Raw genomic sequence first — 15,903 nt, forward strand, 5'->3', positions numbered from 1 at the left:
CCACCCAGTGCTCTCTGTGCAACACGGTGGCACGGCTGCAAGGCTGCAGGAGAGCAGAGCAGAGGCTGGAGTGGTGGCAGTGCCAAGGACAGAGGCCCAGAGAATGGCTGTGTGGGATGACTGTGCAGAGAGGCCCAGAGGACAGCTGTGCAGACAGAGAGGCCCAGAGGCAGAGACCAGCTTGCTGCATGCAGACTCACTCTGAGTGAACGGGATTTTAGTGACTGACATGCCACCTGAAAATAAAGTTGGGTATAACCCTTTCACCCCAAGAATGTGTTGCTGTCAATTTCTTTGGTCACATTGAATCCATAGCGAACTTGCCCAAGGCTGAAACCCATTGGCAAGACAATTGGCGTAGTCAGCAGGATTCACTGTTGACCAAGGAAAAAGACAGGCTGCCCTTATGGGAGGGGTGCTTCAGCGAGCTGCCCCTGTGAATGGGGAGACAGTGGATCATCCCCCAATGGGTATGTGGTCTGAGGTGGCTTGCCTCCTAGAAGACTGGGCCCCACCCCAGGACTGGAGGCAAGTGGAGGTGACACCTGAGGCTGTAGGGATGGCTCTTGGTATAGTAAGATCCTTTGAGAAGCAGAGTGCCCGTGAGGCAGCGGGGACTGTGGGTTGGCTGCTTCTCACAGTATTGAAAAGGTCTACAGAGGAAACCCAAGAAATGGCAACACAAGAACGCAAGCTGCAGACTTCTGTGGATTCCCTGGGGAAGGAGATAGCAAAGATGTGAGAAGGCAGCACAAGAGCGCCAGCAGCAAGGTGCCATTGGAGAGGTAAACAGTTCTTTACAGAATGAGATGGCAGCACTGCCAGGTGCTCTGAAGGAGGAAGAGGCCATCAAGGAAAAAAGACAAACTCCTGAGGAAAGCACAGGCAGAGGTGGCACGAGAACATCAGCTGTGAAGCAGTGGGCTGAAGGTAAGAGACCTTCTGAAGACTGAGCTGGCAGTGTTGCGAGGCACTGTAGCAGAGGAGGCACTTGGGGGAGTGGAGAGAAAGGTGCCATCAGCACCAGAAATGGAGAAGCTGGGGAAAGATGATGGGGTGGTGCCTGAGGCACTGGCCCCTCCTGTATTGAAAGCATGCCCAGTGGTTGTAAAGAAAATAAAGACCCAGCAGCTGAAAGTTCCCCAAGGAGAGGAGTAGCCCCTTCCTCAGGTCATGGAGCACTCTGTGGTCCGCCCCTATACTCAGGCTGAGCCGGCGGCTGTGGGACTTAGAGGTGGACGGAATTGTTCTGTCGGGATCAGAGATGGGAAAGCTGCCTTCCCTGACAGTGCAGCCCGCCTTGAGGCAGCGATTACAAAATGCGAGGTGACTCACAAGAAGAATTTAAGGGGCCCCATGAAGGTTATGATGACCCAGATGTGGGTTGATTTAATACAGGCAGGAGTAGATGGAAGGAAAATGGATGGAAAGCCAAATAGGATGTTACTGGAGCTATGGCAACAGCTGAAACCAGAGCAGCAGTTCCAGCCATTAAGATCAAAGAGGCAGAGGTCAGATACAGAGCCATGAGTCCAGCCTGTGTGTGTGCAAGACTTTTTGCTGGAGAGGCTGGAGAACAATGTTTGAGCTTCCTTGCACAGGGACCATTGGAGAGGACTAAGGGCACATAGACTGGAGGAGATAACCCTGGAAGGGTGGAGTGTGGATAAAATGAGAGTTCCTGTAGCCAGGATTCTCACCTGGCCCTGGTTGACTAGTTCACTGCACACCTGTGGGCAATATATGACTGTTGACTCTATAAAAAGAGCCCCACCCAGTGCTCAACATGCAACATGGTGGCAGGGCTGCAAGGCTGCAGGAGAGCAGAGGCTGTAGTGGTGGCAGCACCGAGGACAGAGGCCCAGAGGACGGCTGTGTGAGATGACTGTGCAGAGAGGCCCAGAGGATGGCTGTGCAGAGGGGCCCAGAGGCAGAGACTGGCTTGCTGCATGCAGACTCGCTCTGAGTGAAAGGGATTCTAGTGACTGACCTGCCACCTGGAAATAAACTTGGGTATAACCCTTTCACCCCAAGAATGTTTTACTGTCAATTTCTTTGGTCACATTGAATCCATAGGGAACTTGCCCGGGGCTGAAACCCATTGGCAAGACAGATACCTTTATGGAGTGGATAGGCCTGCCATTACTTTCCCCATTTTACAAAGAGGAAACTGAGGCTCAGGAAAACTAAGAGATTTGTCCAAGGTCCCACAATTAGTAAGAAGAATGGCTCAATTAGTACATAACTTACAAGACACAGAGCACTTCTAAATATGTCAACTCCTATGGAACCCTTCTAACAGTCCTCTGAGAGTAATATTACTAGACGACCCATATCTCAGAAGTAAACCAGGGCTCTGAGAGATGAGGTTTTTTTTTTTTTACACATCAATCTCCTTTATTAGTTGTGATCCTGTTAGTTTTCCTTAAAACAGTAGTATTTCACTTTTACAGTTTTTATATCCATTAAAGCAACACTACCATATTGCAAAATACAACTACATGCAATTAAGTAGCTGATACATGCATTTTGACTTTATTAAAAAGTGATAGAAAAGATTACATGTCTCATTAAGAAAACATTTTCCTTAGACACCTTGTTTCTTTTTGGTTTTCTTTCAAAGAGCAAAGGGCTACTTCAAAGGTTGATTCTTTGTCCTTTCACAAGCCGTGCTCAAAATCTCCCAATGTCCTTCAGGGTGATGCCTTTAATTCCATTCATTTTATTTGCTAACAATTCCATGCATTTTATTTGCTAACTCTACAATTTCCTTTCCAGTGTTTTCGTGACTGTACCCTTCACATCGATGTACTGGCAGTGGGCATCAGCAAAATAGCAGGAAATTACCTTCTGGAATCCTTTAGTTTTGTTCACACCAGATCCATGGATGAGCAAAGGATGAAAGAAAACAGTGTCTCCCTTCTCCATGACAACATGCACTCGGGCCATGGTTTCATCATGGATACCATCCTGGATCCCATGGTACAGTATGTTAACTCCCCCCTCCCACTGAGAGTAATCATGGGGCTTCAGGGGGCCTTTGTGTGGCTGGGAGAACAGTCAGACAGCCACTGTTCTGATCAATGTGCTCCACGGCTGTCCACATGCAAACTATACTATTGCTGGGCCTGAAGCAGAAATAGTGCAGATCCTGGTGCATACGGTCACGAGATGTCTTCTTGCCAGAATCTGGAGGTTTGTTTATCAACATTGTATGCATGGCCATAATATTGGGTCCAGTGAGGCACTCCACATATTTCAGAATCTCAGGGAGAGTGCAGTAACTGAAGAGTTCCTCATCGTCTTGAAAACCCTGGACCTTTGTAATCATGTTTTCACTTGGAACATATTCTGATTTTCCAGTGGTCACATTTCTCATTATCATTATTTTCTCTGGTTTCACCTCATTTCTGCAGATTCTTTCAAACTCATTCCTAAAGCGTTTGATATCAGTATCAGAGACCAAATTTTTAATGACAAGAAACCCACTTTCTTCATAAAACGCTTTCTGTTCTGGGCTTAGGGCATGATTATCCCAAGTATACTGAAATTGTTGAGGATGGAAACTGCCAGGAGAAACAGCTCCTGAAGTGGGGTGAGCTCTCTAGGATGTGAATTAAGAGAAAAAAATTGGTGAGAAGGTTTTTGAAAGTTGCTAACATTAGTCCATACAAGTCTCACATCCCAGATTCCAAACCTCATCCTCTCTCCACGTGAATTCAATCCCAGGTATACTGACTACAAATCCATTGCACTGTCTGCCCTTAAAGAAGATGGAAAAATAAATCCTCTTCCTCCTTGACTGGCAATTGTTGAGATCGTTTGAGAGCCTTGGCGTCTCTGGGTCCTATTTTATTCTTTCAGCTCAGAGGATGTGGGAGCAATAGTCTACCCAACAGTGCATTGATTTACAAATAGAAGATGCCTGGGAAGCTGTAGAAGTCTGATCATGTCCATATATAGCACAATATTTGGCACTTTAGCTGCAGGCAAGAAAAGCCATGGCTTGAGAATAGCTAAGTGCAGATGGGCAGCCATCCCAAGCCCTGAAACAGGCTAACATACTTGAAGTGAAGAAGTGTAGGTGAGGTACTACAGAAGAATGCAATGGCCCTGCAGCCATCTACAGAATGCCCAGCTATTCTGTGCTCCCTAGACACCCCCCACTTGAGAATAATCTAAATTGGGGTCCAGTGTGGAAGGCAGGAGTGTATCTGCTAACAAAACTTAAAGGTTATTCATCTGAACGTGGCATTTGTCATTTTTCTTATTTTTCCATTCAAAGTTAACCTTATTTTGGCATTGATTTTGGTGTCTAATATCATTTCATTTTTCAAGCAAAATTTAAAAACTGTCATTCCCATACATACTTCTACCCAATGAGAAACAGCCTTGGTGACAATTTTTTTATTAAAGTTCTTCATGACCAAATGAGGGTGTTGCATTCATCTGAATCGAAAGACAAGGTTGTCAGAAAATCTGTAAGCTGTTTCCACAAAAATCCCCATATACTGTGGATTGTGACCCTGTCCAGTTGCTTTCACAAACCTGGCTTCAGCATCGGACTTGGCTCAGTGGGTCAGATGCCATAAATGCCCAGTGGATTCTGTGTCAACTCTGAAAACACCATATACTGTATATAATGTTTTCATATGACATGCTCATTAGTTTAGTTTCCACATTCCTGAAATATTAGGAGTTTCTTATGAGCTTAAGTTACACTTTTGAGAAATCAAATGGTTTACTGCTTCTGAAGTTTTGTACAAAATAATAAGCACTACTTTTCCTTTCAACACTTTTACTTTCCTCAACAAACTGAAGGCAGGACTGAGAAAAGAGAAACCTAATACTGGGTTGCAAAAATCCAAAGTTTTTCTGTTTTAGTGTATGGAGTTTTGATGTAACTGTGAAGATAGTCTTTGAATTAATATTGAATCACAATGTTGGTGGAAATATTGGTCCCAAGAGAATTACTGGGGCTTGAAAACGGAAAATAGTTCACATGCTTTATGTAGCTGGCATAAGTCTGAGAAGCCAGCTTATTAGGGAAGCTTCTCTTTGAATTGAGCATGAAAGGAGGATCTAGTTGCTGCAGACAGGATCTTGACATGGAGAAGGTAGAGCAGGTGCCTGTGGTGATTCTCGGGTTACACATTTGATTTTTTTTGCAGTTAAATAAAAAGTTAGGAGCCTTTTGATTGCTCACATTTGTTTTTGTCACAGCTGCTCCCAGGAGAAAGGGTATTTGCACCATCTGTACAGTGGCAGTAACTCCAGCTTTCCTTTATGTCACAGCACATGTTATAGCAGGTTTCGGTTTCTTGTGCCCTTGATGTGCTCCTGCAAATCCCTACTTAGAGCTCCCTTTTCCGGTGCTTCCATGTGTTAAAGCCCACCAGTCTGCTTCATTCTGTCGCTATTGTGCCTCCATTTACCTCTGTATCTGGCTCCCGTTTAATTTAGCACCTACTACATGCCTGCTTATTTCCACACTCTCAACAACCAGTTCAGGGATAGATGTTGATGTCCCAGTTTTACAGGTGACTACACCAAAGTGCAAAGAGATTAAAAAATAAATTGTCCACAGTCACAAACCGTATCACTGGGAGAGCTGGGATTTGAACCCAGGGCTATCTGACTGCAGGGCCTGGCCCAGCCATTCCAGTGTGCTGTTCCTTAGAAGATGTACCACGTGTGCAGGAGCAGGAAATAGGCTATGAACACCTAAGAGCCTGAACGACATGTGTGTGAAGCTCACATGGCTCATGAGACTACTAGATTCAGCAGGTCTTGAATATCATCTAGTTCCAACTCTACCCCAATCAGCAATTCCCTCTACAACAGTCGAGGTAAACAGCTTCCCAGCCTGTATTTGAGTTGTTTTTAAATGAAAAAAATAAGGAAAATGGCTGTGGATCTGGTCACATACTCATCCAGTGGTGAGTTTCTGCAGCAACATTCTATTTGGGAACAATTATGCAAACAGCCGCACTCAGGCTGGGTCAGAGTATTCCCGTGAGCAAAGCCAGGCACCCAGGAGGGATCTGGCAGTGGGGCTACTCAGGAACTGCTGTCCTTGTTGCTGGTTTTGTGCCTTCCTGGAACTGACAGTCTTGAAAGTGGTTCCCAAAAGGGCTGCATAGCATCCTTCTGAAACTGCGCAAACAACAGGAAAAACATAACACAAATTCAAAAAGAATAGGAATCCTTACAATCTCACCAGCTGAACGAATCGTCTGTTTCCACTCTTCTGGCTTCCTGCTAATCTTTGCCCACACGTAAACATGATTTTTAGAGCTGTAATCAAGTATATGTGCAATTTGCCATTCCTCTTTGCATGCTTAACATTATATCATAAGCATTTTCTGTTGCTATGCAGCCTGCATAATTATAATTTTTAGTGGCTGTATGATAGTCCATCAAACTGACACAATGTAATTTACTTAAATTCACTCCTAAGTTGTTTCTAGTTTTTCTTTATTATAAATTACTCCACATGATCATCTTCATTTTTACTGACTTTTACCCAAAATAATCCAAAAATAATTCTTTTGGATTATTTCCTTGGAATCAAAAATTGCTGTACTCTTTAAAAAAATAAAGGCAAAGTGAATAAATTCTATTTTGAGTTTTGTGACATACAAAAAAATCCCAGTTCTTAGGGGAATTCACATTAGGTGTAGTTGTTCTTTTATATATCACTTAGGATTTTGGTGCATAATAACTTTGTGTCATAAACAGATAAAATTCTGCTCTTAATGAGCTTACTTTCTAAAGAAAGTAAAAAAGATAATTTTTTAAAGAGTTAAATAATTTTCAAGCATTTTTAAATTTTTGTTATCTTACCCTCTTTTTTAAGTCTGCCATATTCACCTCCTACACCCTTCAAACTTAGGTTTTTAAGCAGGAGGTTGTTATTCAGGCAGTTCACTTTGTCCCCAACATGGGAGGTGGCCTAGACAGGGTAGAGAGGAATAAGCAGGGGTCCAGTTAGGAGACGCCGGCAACAGTCCAGGCAGACAGGGTGAAGCCAGTGGAGTGGGAATGGCCAGAAGGGGACAAATGACGCTTCTTACAATGGTCAGGCTTGAGGGCCAACAGGGTGACAGTTTAGACAAATGTACTTTTTGCTAGCTCTTTGGAGATCTTCGGAAAAACAATCCTGCCCTGGGCTTACGTGTAGGAAAGATAGACACCTGCCAACTCGGAGGCATTCGAGGTACACAGAACTCCCTGAGCTCACCTGCCAAAAATGCCAACATAAGACAGTCATTTAAATTGATGTCCTGCCTCTCCATAGCCTCCAGTCACAAGGGGTCCTGCTCCTGAATGAATGACACATTATGACATTATCCACAATGTGGTACTGAGGAAGTGGCTGGGCTGGGGAGTCAGAGAACCAAGTCCTCGTCCTGGCAGTGTAGTCATAGTAAGACACTTGATCTTGCCAAGCTTCTGTTTATTAATTTTTTCTTGTAAAATGGGGATAATAATGACTGTCCTGCCTGTTTCACAAGTTGTTTTTGAGTATTATGTGGAATCATGTATATGAAGTCTCTCATAAACTCTAACATAGCATGTGGATGTTGGAGGGGTGGGTGAGCAGAAAGGGCAGGCAGGAAGCTGATCATATCACCAGCTGGGGCTGAACAGTAGAAAGCAGAATGGTAATGAATGGGCTACAGGATAGGTAAATTCTGATGAGTGTGCCTGAGGGGCTGTCTCAGTCTGCCCAGCCTACTGTAACAAAATCCACAGACAGGGCTGCTTAAATAACAGACACTTCTCAAAATTCTGGAGGCTGGAAAATCCAAGATCACACTGCCGGCAGATTCAGTTCTGGGTGAGGGCCCTCTTCCTGCCTTGCGGAGAGCCGACTTCTGGCTGTGTCCTCGCAAAGGAGTGCAAGCTCGTATCTCTTCCTCTTCTTCTTAGGGCACTAATCCCACTGTGGGGGCCCCAGCCTCATGACCTTATCCAAACCAAGTTACCAACCAATGACTACTTCTAAATGCCATCACATTGAAGGTTGGGGCTTCAACATGTGAATTTGAGGAGGGCACAACATTCACTCCCTAACCGTGCACTGGGGAACAGAGAAGACCTGAATGGGAGGCTGGGGGGACCCTGAGCACCCAGAACAAGAGGGTGCCTGAGGACAGTGAATGAGGATGCGACTCCTGGCTCTGACACTTTCTAGAGGTGCGCAACTTGGACAGGTTGCTAACTTTGCTGCACCTCACCTACCTCATCTGAAATGAAGACTCATTCATTCATTCACCAACTATCTTATTGAGTAGCTACTGTGTGCCAGGGACCGTTCTAGGTGCTGAGGATAAAACTGTGAACAAGACAGGTCATTTCGGTGCCTTTGTAAAATGTACATCCCCATGGGATAATAACAGGGTCCCATGGGGTTGTTCTGAAGAGTGTGTGATGTAATCTACATGGCATGGTAGTTGTGCAGAATTAAGTGCCCTAGAATTGTTAGCACTTAGTATCGATCTGTTTCACCATTTTTCCTGGGCTTGTCCTGTTAAGACACTATCCACAATGAATAAAACAAATGAATAGAAATCAAGGGCATTAACCCACAGGTCCATCCATACACCACATCTGTTTGTACTTACTGCTGTGAATGGCATTTGCAGGGTCACCCCCACACTGCTCATTTCATGATCTGTGCTGTTTAACTGTCCATGCTCTGGGACCCCTTCTCCACTGAGTCCAGAAGGACATTGCTTATTTAGGAAGTGACATGTTCTGAGTTATTAATACACTGCAAATATTAAAATTTCAGTCGAAGCACTGGGAAAATCATGGCAGGATCATAATTTAGGGAGGCCAGGTGGCTAATGAATGCTTGGTGCCCAGGAATATCTTGATTCCTCTGCCCCTGTCTCCCAATTAACAAAAGCGCTGATGATCTCAGGGCTGTTTCTGGCCAGCTGGGATAAATCAGCCTGCTGGCAGCTGCCCAAATGATGTATTTTAAGGGCACAGGCCATGTGGCTCTCTATTGCAAAGCAATTGGGGTCACTGTGTTTGCATATGGATTAACTTGCTGCACAGGGATCCTACCCGCTCACTGTGCCCACTGTGGGCTGACACGCACTAGCTATTCAGCAATGATAAAGAGGAGGCAGACCTAGTGACCCTCCCAAATGCCCCCATCTTCGTTTCTCTCCATTCCTGTTTTTATTACTTTCAGCAAAGAGAATTCAATTGGCTTCCTCCTTCTATTTCACAGTCCTTGTTCTCAGAGGGAATTTCCCACAGCTGACAAAAAGGTGTCTGGGTGAGTCTGGATGGAGGAAGCCTTAAGGATCCATATAGATGGGACTTGAGAATTATTGGTTCAGCCTATTTTCCTTAGTGATTCTAAGGCAAGAGATAATAAAGTTACAGATACTTTGAATAAGCTGTTCCCTGGGGGAAGCCCAGGCAAATCCCAGTGAATGGGCTCAGGTGGTAATTGTTCTGTTGTGAACAGTGTCTAGAAGTTACTGAATATTCTGTCTTCATTCCCCTGAGCAATCATGCACGACACAAAGGACATGACTAACCCAGTCCTTATTCAGTCATTCAATAAACATTTACCAGTGACCTGCACCATACTAAACATTGGAAGGGTCCAAAGATGTACAAGACAGTCCCCAGCAAGACAGAAGCTTGCTGTCTTAGAAGAGGGATTAGGAATTCACAAAATAACCACAATGCAGTCATAGAGTCCAGGTGCCAGCTGTTCTGTGGTCGTTGGGATCTGTAATCACAGGTCCAGATCTTCTGGGCTAATTCTAATATTTCATTTTCTAGGTCATTCTTCCCATAAAGCACTGAAGTACTCCAACAGTCAGAATCCAAACTACAGATCTCAGACTACCTTTTCTACTGGAAAGCAAGGTAAGAATCCCATCAAACCATGAGTTCTGATTTTTAGCTAAAACAATGGTTCCTGAACACATGCACTCATACCATAAGGTGACTGACCACTCATAATTCTGCAACAGCAGTTACCAAGGAGCATAAGCCTTTTCATCAGCAAGGCTTTCTGAGCTGTGCCTCAGCAAATGTTCTCGAGGGCCCTTGCACGGCTTTTCTTCTCATTTATTAATTAACTGTGCATCTACTGGGTGAGCACAGTGACTAAAACAGTCCTGACTATCCAGAAGCTTACATGACAGTCTAGTGGGGAAAACAGATAAATAGGCAAAGAGGTAACTGGGGCAATGGCAGAACCTCATACGTGCTTTAAAGGACTTTGGACTTGACACTGATGGCCCTGAGACCCACGGACGGGGGGGTGGGGGTGGGTCTTAAGCAGAGATGTGAGGGTATGTGAGTTACTTTAGAAAAGCTGGTCTGGAAACAATATGAAGAGATGGAAGGGGGCAAGGCTGGAGGGAGACAGGCGGGCAGCAAGGACGTTCTCACACAATCCCAGGGATTACTGTCCCATAAAGCTCCACCAGGAGAGATTTCATTTCTTGAGTGCGGGAGGATGAGATGGAACCAACAAGCCGAGAAATATTCACCTGGAGAGGTGCAGGAGCAGCCTACAGCTCCGGTTATTTACATGCCATCTGTATCACTGTGCTCAGTGTGCTTTCTGTACTCTGGCATTTAAATGAGAAGGAAGCAGCTTAGGGATGAGTGGTTGAAAACAAACTGAAAATTAACCTATCTGTGGACTGACATCAATTTAAAAGGCTCAAATTTGGCTAAACTAAAGGGAATAAACCCTGTTTTGATAATCCCAAAAGGCAGATAGTAAACTAATCCCTAGCATTTAGCACTGGAATGCAACATTTCTTTTTTCTGGAGTACATCTACCATCAAGGCAATGCTTTCTATTTTATCAGTATAAAAATATTCCCTGAACTGCTGGATAGCAGGAAGTCAAAAGGAAAAGCAAACAGAAGTCATGAGTCAGTTCATGAGCATGGGGATGTAGAGATTCTGGAAGAATTGACAAAAGGTTAATGCCTGTGACAACCTTATCTCAGTGTCCTCTTAGTCCCCCTAGGCTGTGGACAGCCGTGTCTCTGGAAGGCTCCAGCTACCTGTCTGGAGTAGTTCTGTATTAGTGACACCCTAGGATCCCAGCTTTTATCTTGAACCACTTGTCCCTAAACTGACCGCCTCCTCCTCACCTAAATACTAGAGTGTACAGAAAGAAGCAGTGAAAAGAAAGTGTGTATAAAAGTAACTGCAGTAATAGCACTAATATTGGAGCTCTATGCCAATCCTCCATCCCTCTCCTGGGAGAGGGCGGCTCTGCATAACTTCCCTGGAGACAAGAAGCTGTTTTGGTTCCTTGCTGCCCATTCCAGGACTCTGTCTCACCCCCCTGCAGGGACAGCCTTTTCTTCCAAAGTTCATAGCTCCATGCTTTCCACTTTCTTCACTCCTCGCTCCTGCCAGGGAGTCCTATGCAGAATCTTCTCCCGTTTTCCTTGACAGGTTTTGCACCGCCCCTCACAGTCTTCTTCTCTCTGTCACACCCCCATCACACCTACTTGCCACTTCAAAAGCCCACTGATTCGGACACCCTGGCCTCAGTATCTGAGGATGACTCGTAGATGGGTCCTCATCTCCAATACCCTCTGTTATCCAGTCCACACCTGAGACAGTATTTCCACCCAGAACCAGCCCACCTCTAAGATTGCCACTTCTGGGCTCTGCCTGATCACCTCCGAAGCCCCACAGGCTTCCCCACCTCTGCTGCCCCAACAGGCCGCCCACAACCACACCAGCTCCTCCCTGTTCTCCAAGTTCATCAGCCTCTTCCCAGTCCACACCCCAGAATCATCCAAACCCTGACCTTCTGCCCTTCCCAAACCATTTTCAGTACCCAAGGTGGTTTAACTTTTTTAGTTTGAGATATAATTGGCATATAAGATTGTAAGAGATGTGAAGTGTGGATCATGGTGATTTGATGTACATCCATATCGTGAAAGGATTCCTCCCCATCTAGTTAATTAACACATGGTGATGGTTCATTTTAATGTGTCAGCTTGAAAAAGGGATGCCCAGATGGCTGGTAAAACATCTCTGAGTGTCTGTGAGGGTGTTTGCAGAAGAGATCAGCGTTTGAATTGATAGACTGAGTAAAGAAAGATTCCGCCCTCAGCAAGGTGGTGGGCCTCTGCCAGTCTGTTGAGGGCCAAATGAAACAAAAAGGTGGAGGAAGGGGATGCCCACCCCCTCCTGCCCTCAGACATCCTCGCTCCTGGTTCTCTGGCCCTCGGGATCCCAGTGAGGATGTACACCACCTGCAATCCTGGGCATCCAGTTCACATCAGAAGATCCTGACACTTCTCACCTTTCCTAACTGTATGAACCTCGTGATAAATCTCTTTCTGTATATCTGTATGTATCGCACGGGTTCCCTTTCTCTGGAGAACCCTGATTTTTATGGCCAATTGTCCCAGCATCACTCAGCACCCTCCATCCTGCTCTGAGTTGGATCAGAGAGGAAGAGTCTTGGCCCGTGTTCTCCAGCCCCAAGTGGCCATCGCTTTGGAAAACACCACACTATTTCTCGTAGAACTGCTATCAACTTCTCCCCCACTTCACAAGCCCTGCTCCGTCCCCTGGCCTGTCTCAGCAGATGGCTCTCTCTGCTTCTTCACTGACGCTGCTAAATACAACATCTCCACTTGGATTTCCACAGCTCTCAAACTTAACGTGTCTAAAACTCAGCCAATGTTCCCTAGACCTACCCAGTTGTATGTGACTGAAATGTGGAGGTCATCCTGACATCTCCCTCTCCCACACACTTATATTCAGCCAGTCTCCAGGGCTTGTTGATTCTCCCTCTAAGACAGACCTCAAGTCCATCCATCCCTTCCCGTCCCCATCTCCTGTGATTATACTAGCTCTCGCCACCATCATTTCTTGCCCAGACCACTGGAAAGGGTTCTGAAAATCTCCCCCTGGCACTGTTGCTCCTTCCAGTGTTCTCATTTTAGCCCACAGAGGCTACAGTCGTGGCTTTAAAATGCAAACCTAATCACACCATTCCACTGCTTTAAACTTAATGACTTCACAATACTAAGAGGAAAATGTCCCGTACTGTGGCCTAGACCCGCTCAGGTTTGCCCAGATGACTGACTCTGCAGCCTTGTCTCCTGCTGTTCTTCCTTTCATTCTCCAGAATCCAGCCCTCTCTTCTCCTTTCAAATGCCAAACTCTTTACCACCTCTGGGCCTTCCAACCACTGTCTCTCCACTTCCCCCACCCCTGCACCAACCTCATTCTGGAAAATTCCTAGTATCCTTTCAGTTTTCAGCTTAAATGCCCCTTCCTCAGGCCCCCCTTCCCCAGCAAGGGTAGATTCGATGTCATGTTATCTTAGGTGTGCTATACTTGCCCCTCACGCTGTTCATCACAAAGGCAATGACACCATTATTCTGCAATTGTCTGCTTAATGACTGCCTTTTTCTCTCCCTTATAAGCAATTCAAGAGCAGGTCCATGTCTCACTGGCTCATTGCTGAGTCCCCAGACCTGGCACAGCACCTGGCACCAGGGTGGAGTTGTGTTCTAACATCCAGGGAACAAGCCTAAGGATTAGGCCCACAGGCCAGCAGGCCCACTTCTCCACAGGCCTCCCACCTTGCTGCTGCCTCTACTGTGTTTTCACCACTCTTAACCATCCTTATGTAAACATGCTACTTAAAATTGTTGAAAATATGTCACTTTAGGAGAATGTGCTCCAAGGATGCAACTGGTCTCCCCGCCCAGCCATCACTCCCATCCCTCCAGCTACAATCAGCTATTTCGGCTCTGCCGGGCACAGCGACCTGCATTCTGGCCCCCCTACCCTCTCCTTGGGTTCATTTGTCCCTAAAGCATCCATACCACTGGGCCTCTACCCAGTCCCGCTCTTCTTCTCAAGTTAATCTTACTTTGGATCCATGCCCTCCTTCCCATCTTTCTGTCCCCTCTGCCCCTTCCCGTTGGCTCTCAGACATCTCTGCAGCCTGGAAGGGTTGGAGAGAACTTCCCTGACCTTCAGCCGTCCTGATCCAGCCCCCTGATCCAGTCTCCTTACTTTCCTCTTCCCCTCAATGTCAAAGTTCTTAAAAGAATCATCTACATTTGCTGCCAGTTACTCATTACTATAATTTTATTCACTCATTTTTTGAATAGTTAATACATGCTTCACAATACAGAACTCAAAATGTTCCAAAAGATACATGTGAAGATACACCCCATTGGTGTTCCGATGCCCTCACTATCAGTATCTTGTGTTTCTTTCCAGAAAGAATAAGCATGCACATAATTCTTGTACTTTTTTATACAAATGGAGGCATTTATGTGCATCCTCTACCCTTTGCTTTTTTCACTTAAAATATCCTAGGAAGTGTTCCACATCAGTATAACCAAAGCTGCCTCATTCTTGTAAATGGTTGCCAAGATCCCTCTGCAAGGGTGTACCAGAAATTCTCTGCTGTGAACACTGAGATGTTTCTAGTCTTTTGTTCTAACAAACATGCTGCAATGAGCATCCTTGTCTATGTAGAATTTTCTCACCCTTCTGAGTGCCTCTGCGGGATGAACCCATAGATATGAAATTGTATTTTTGCAATTTGAAATTAAATTGCTCTCCATAAAAGTTGTACCAATTTTCCCATCCACAGCAAAGTATGGGAGGACCTTCTTTCCCTTCATCCTCTCCAATCGTTTTAATACATATTTTTATTTTTGCAAGTCTGATAGGTGAAAAAGAATACTTTTAATTTTCATTTCTTTTTATGAATGCCGTCTTTCTTATGAAAGCAGTTTTTTGCTTAAGAGGTCTTTGAATTTCCCCTAGGGATTGTCTGTTCCTACCCTTTGCCCATCTTTCTATTGCATTATTATTCTTTTAATAATTCACAGGAACTTGCTATGTAAGAACACTAGTTCCTTATGTGATGTTAGTTGCAAATGTTTTTAGTTACCCTGTAAGTCTGGCAGTATGTCTTCTCTGCCCAATAAAGCCAAGGAAACTGCTGTCTTCTTGGCCCCCGCGCCTTCCTGACCGGAGATCCCAGGTCCTTTCTGTGAACTCCGGATCTGCTTGTTTCAGCAGTTGACCTGCCGACCCACCCTTCCTGAACTTTCTTTTTTGTCTTACTGATATCACCACTGTACCTGGGATACCCTTGGATGTCTCCCACTTCTCTGGCTGTGACTTCTCTTATTCCTTCTAAATTCCCATCACAAGTGCCTGTGGGAACGTAGGTCTTTGAACTCAGGTTCGGCAGTGCCCCCAGGTGAGCCCTTGCTGGAGTCTTCCCTGGGGTTTCTGGCACCCTACATCTAGTGGGAAGTACAGGGTAGCGTCACCTTTCCGAATGCGAGGCTGGCTCAGGACGTCTCCCCGGCTCTCCTCCGTCCCCAACACCAAGCTAATCATGTCTAAAACCAGTCTTACCACAGCTGCTCCCTCAGAACTGCTCCTTCCAATTTCCTCTCCGTCCCTAGGGCTCCTTCGTTCTCCCAGACCCCAGGGGCCTGAGATCTCCGTCTCCAGAGCCCAGCAGCTGCCAAGTCCTCTGGATTCTTCTGTGGATGCCTCTTCCTTCCTCCCTCTCCTTCCCAGCCCCTCTGCCATGGTGCTCCCCGACGCTGCCCCTCTCCCTCGCGCACCTCCTCCTGCTGCAAAGCCCCCTCTGCTCAGGAAACCTCGGGTCCTCCCCTGCCCCAGGGCCGCCCCGCTCCTCAGCAGAGGGCTCAGCACAAAGCTGGAGCTCCCTATGTAATTAGTGAAGCCCGGCTGCAAATGAGGGACCAGGTCATCCTAGACAGAGGCATTTTTGGTAAAAAAAAAAAAAAAACAAAACTCTCCCCTTAATAATAAGTGTTTTAGTTATTCCTGTGGATATAGTGCTTTGTTTTGTTTGTCGCCTTT

At 45.7% G+C, this 15,903-nt stretch overlaps 1 long non-coding RNA gene and 1 pseudogene across 1 annotated transcript in view; both read right to left on the minus strand.

Annotated features, from left to right (window-relative positions):
- LOC108393431 (uncharacterized) overlaps positions 1–15,903 on the minus strand; it is an 80,724-nt gene that overhangs the window by 47,729 nt on the left and 17,092 nt on the right. The gene's annotated exons all lie outside the window — the stretch shown is intronic.
- On the minus strand, positions 2,522–3,545 carry LOC108393421 (phytanoyl-CoA dioxygenase, peroxisomal pseudogene; annotated as a pseudogene).

The sequence above is a fragment of the Manis javanica genome, chromosome 9 (assembly GCF_040802235.1).
Source record: "Manis javanica isolate MJ-LG chromosome 9, MJ_LKY, whole genome shotgun sequence".
NCBI classification, from domain to species: Eukaryota; Metazoa; Chordata; class Mammalia; order Pholidota; family Manidae; genus Manis; species Manis javanica.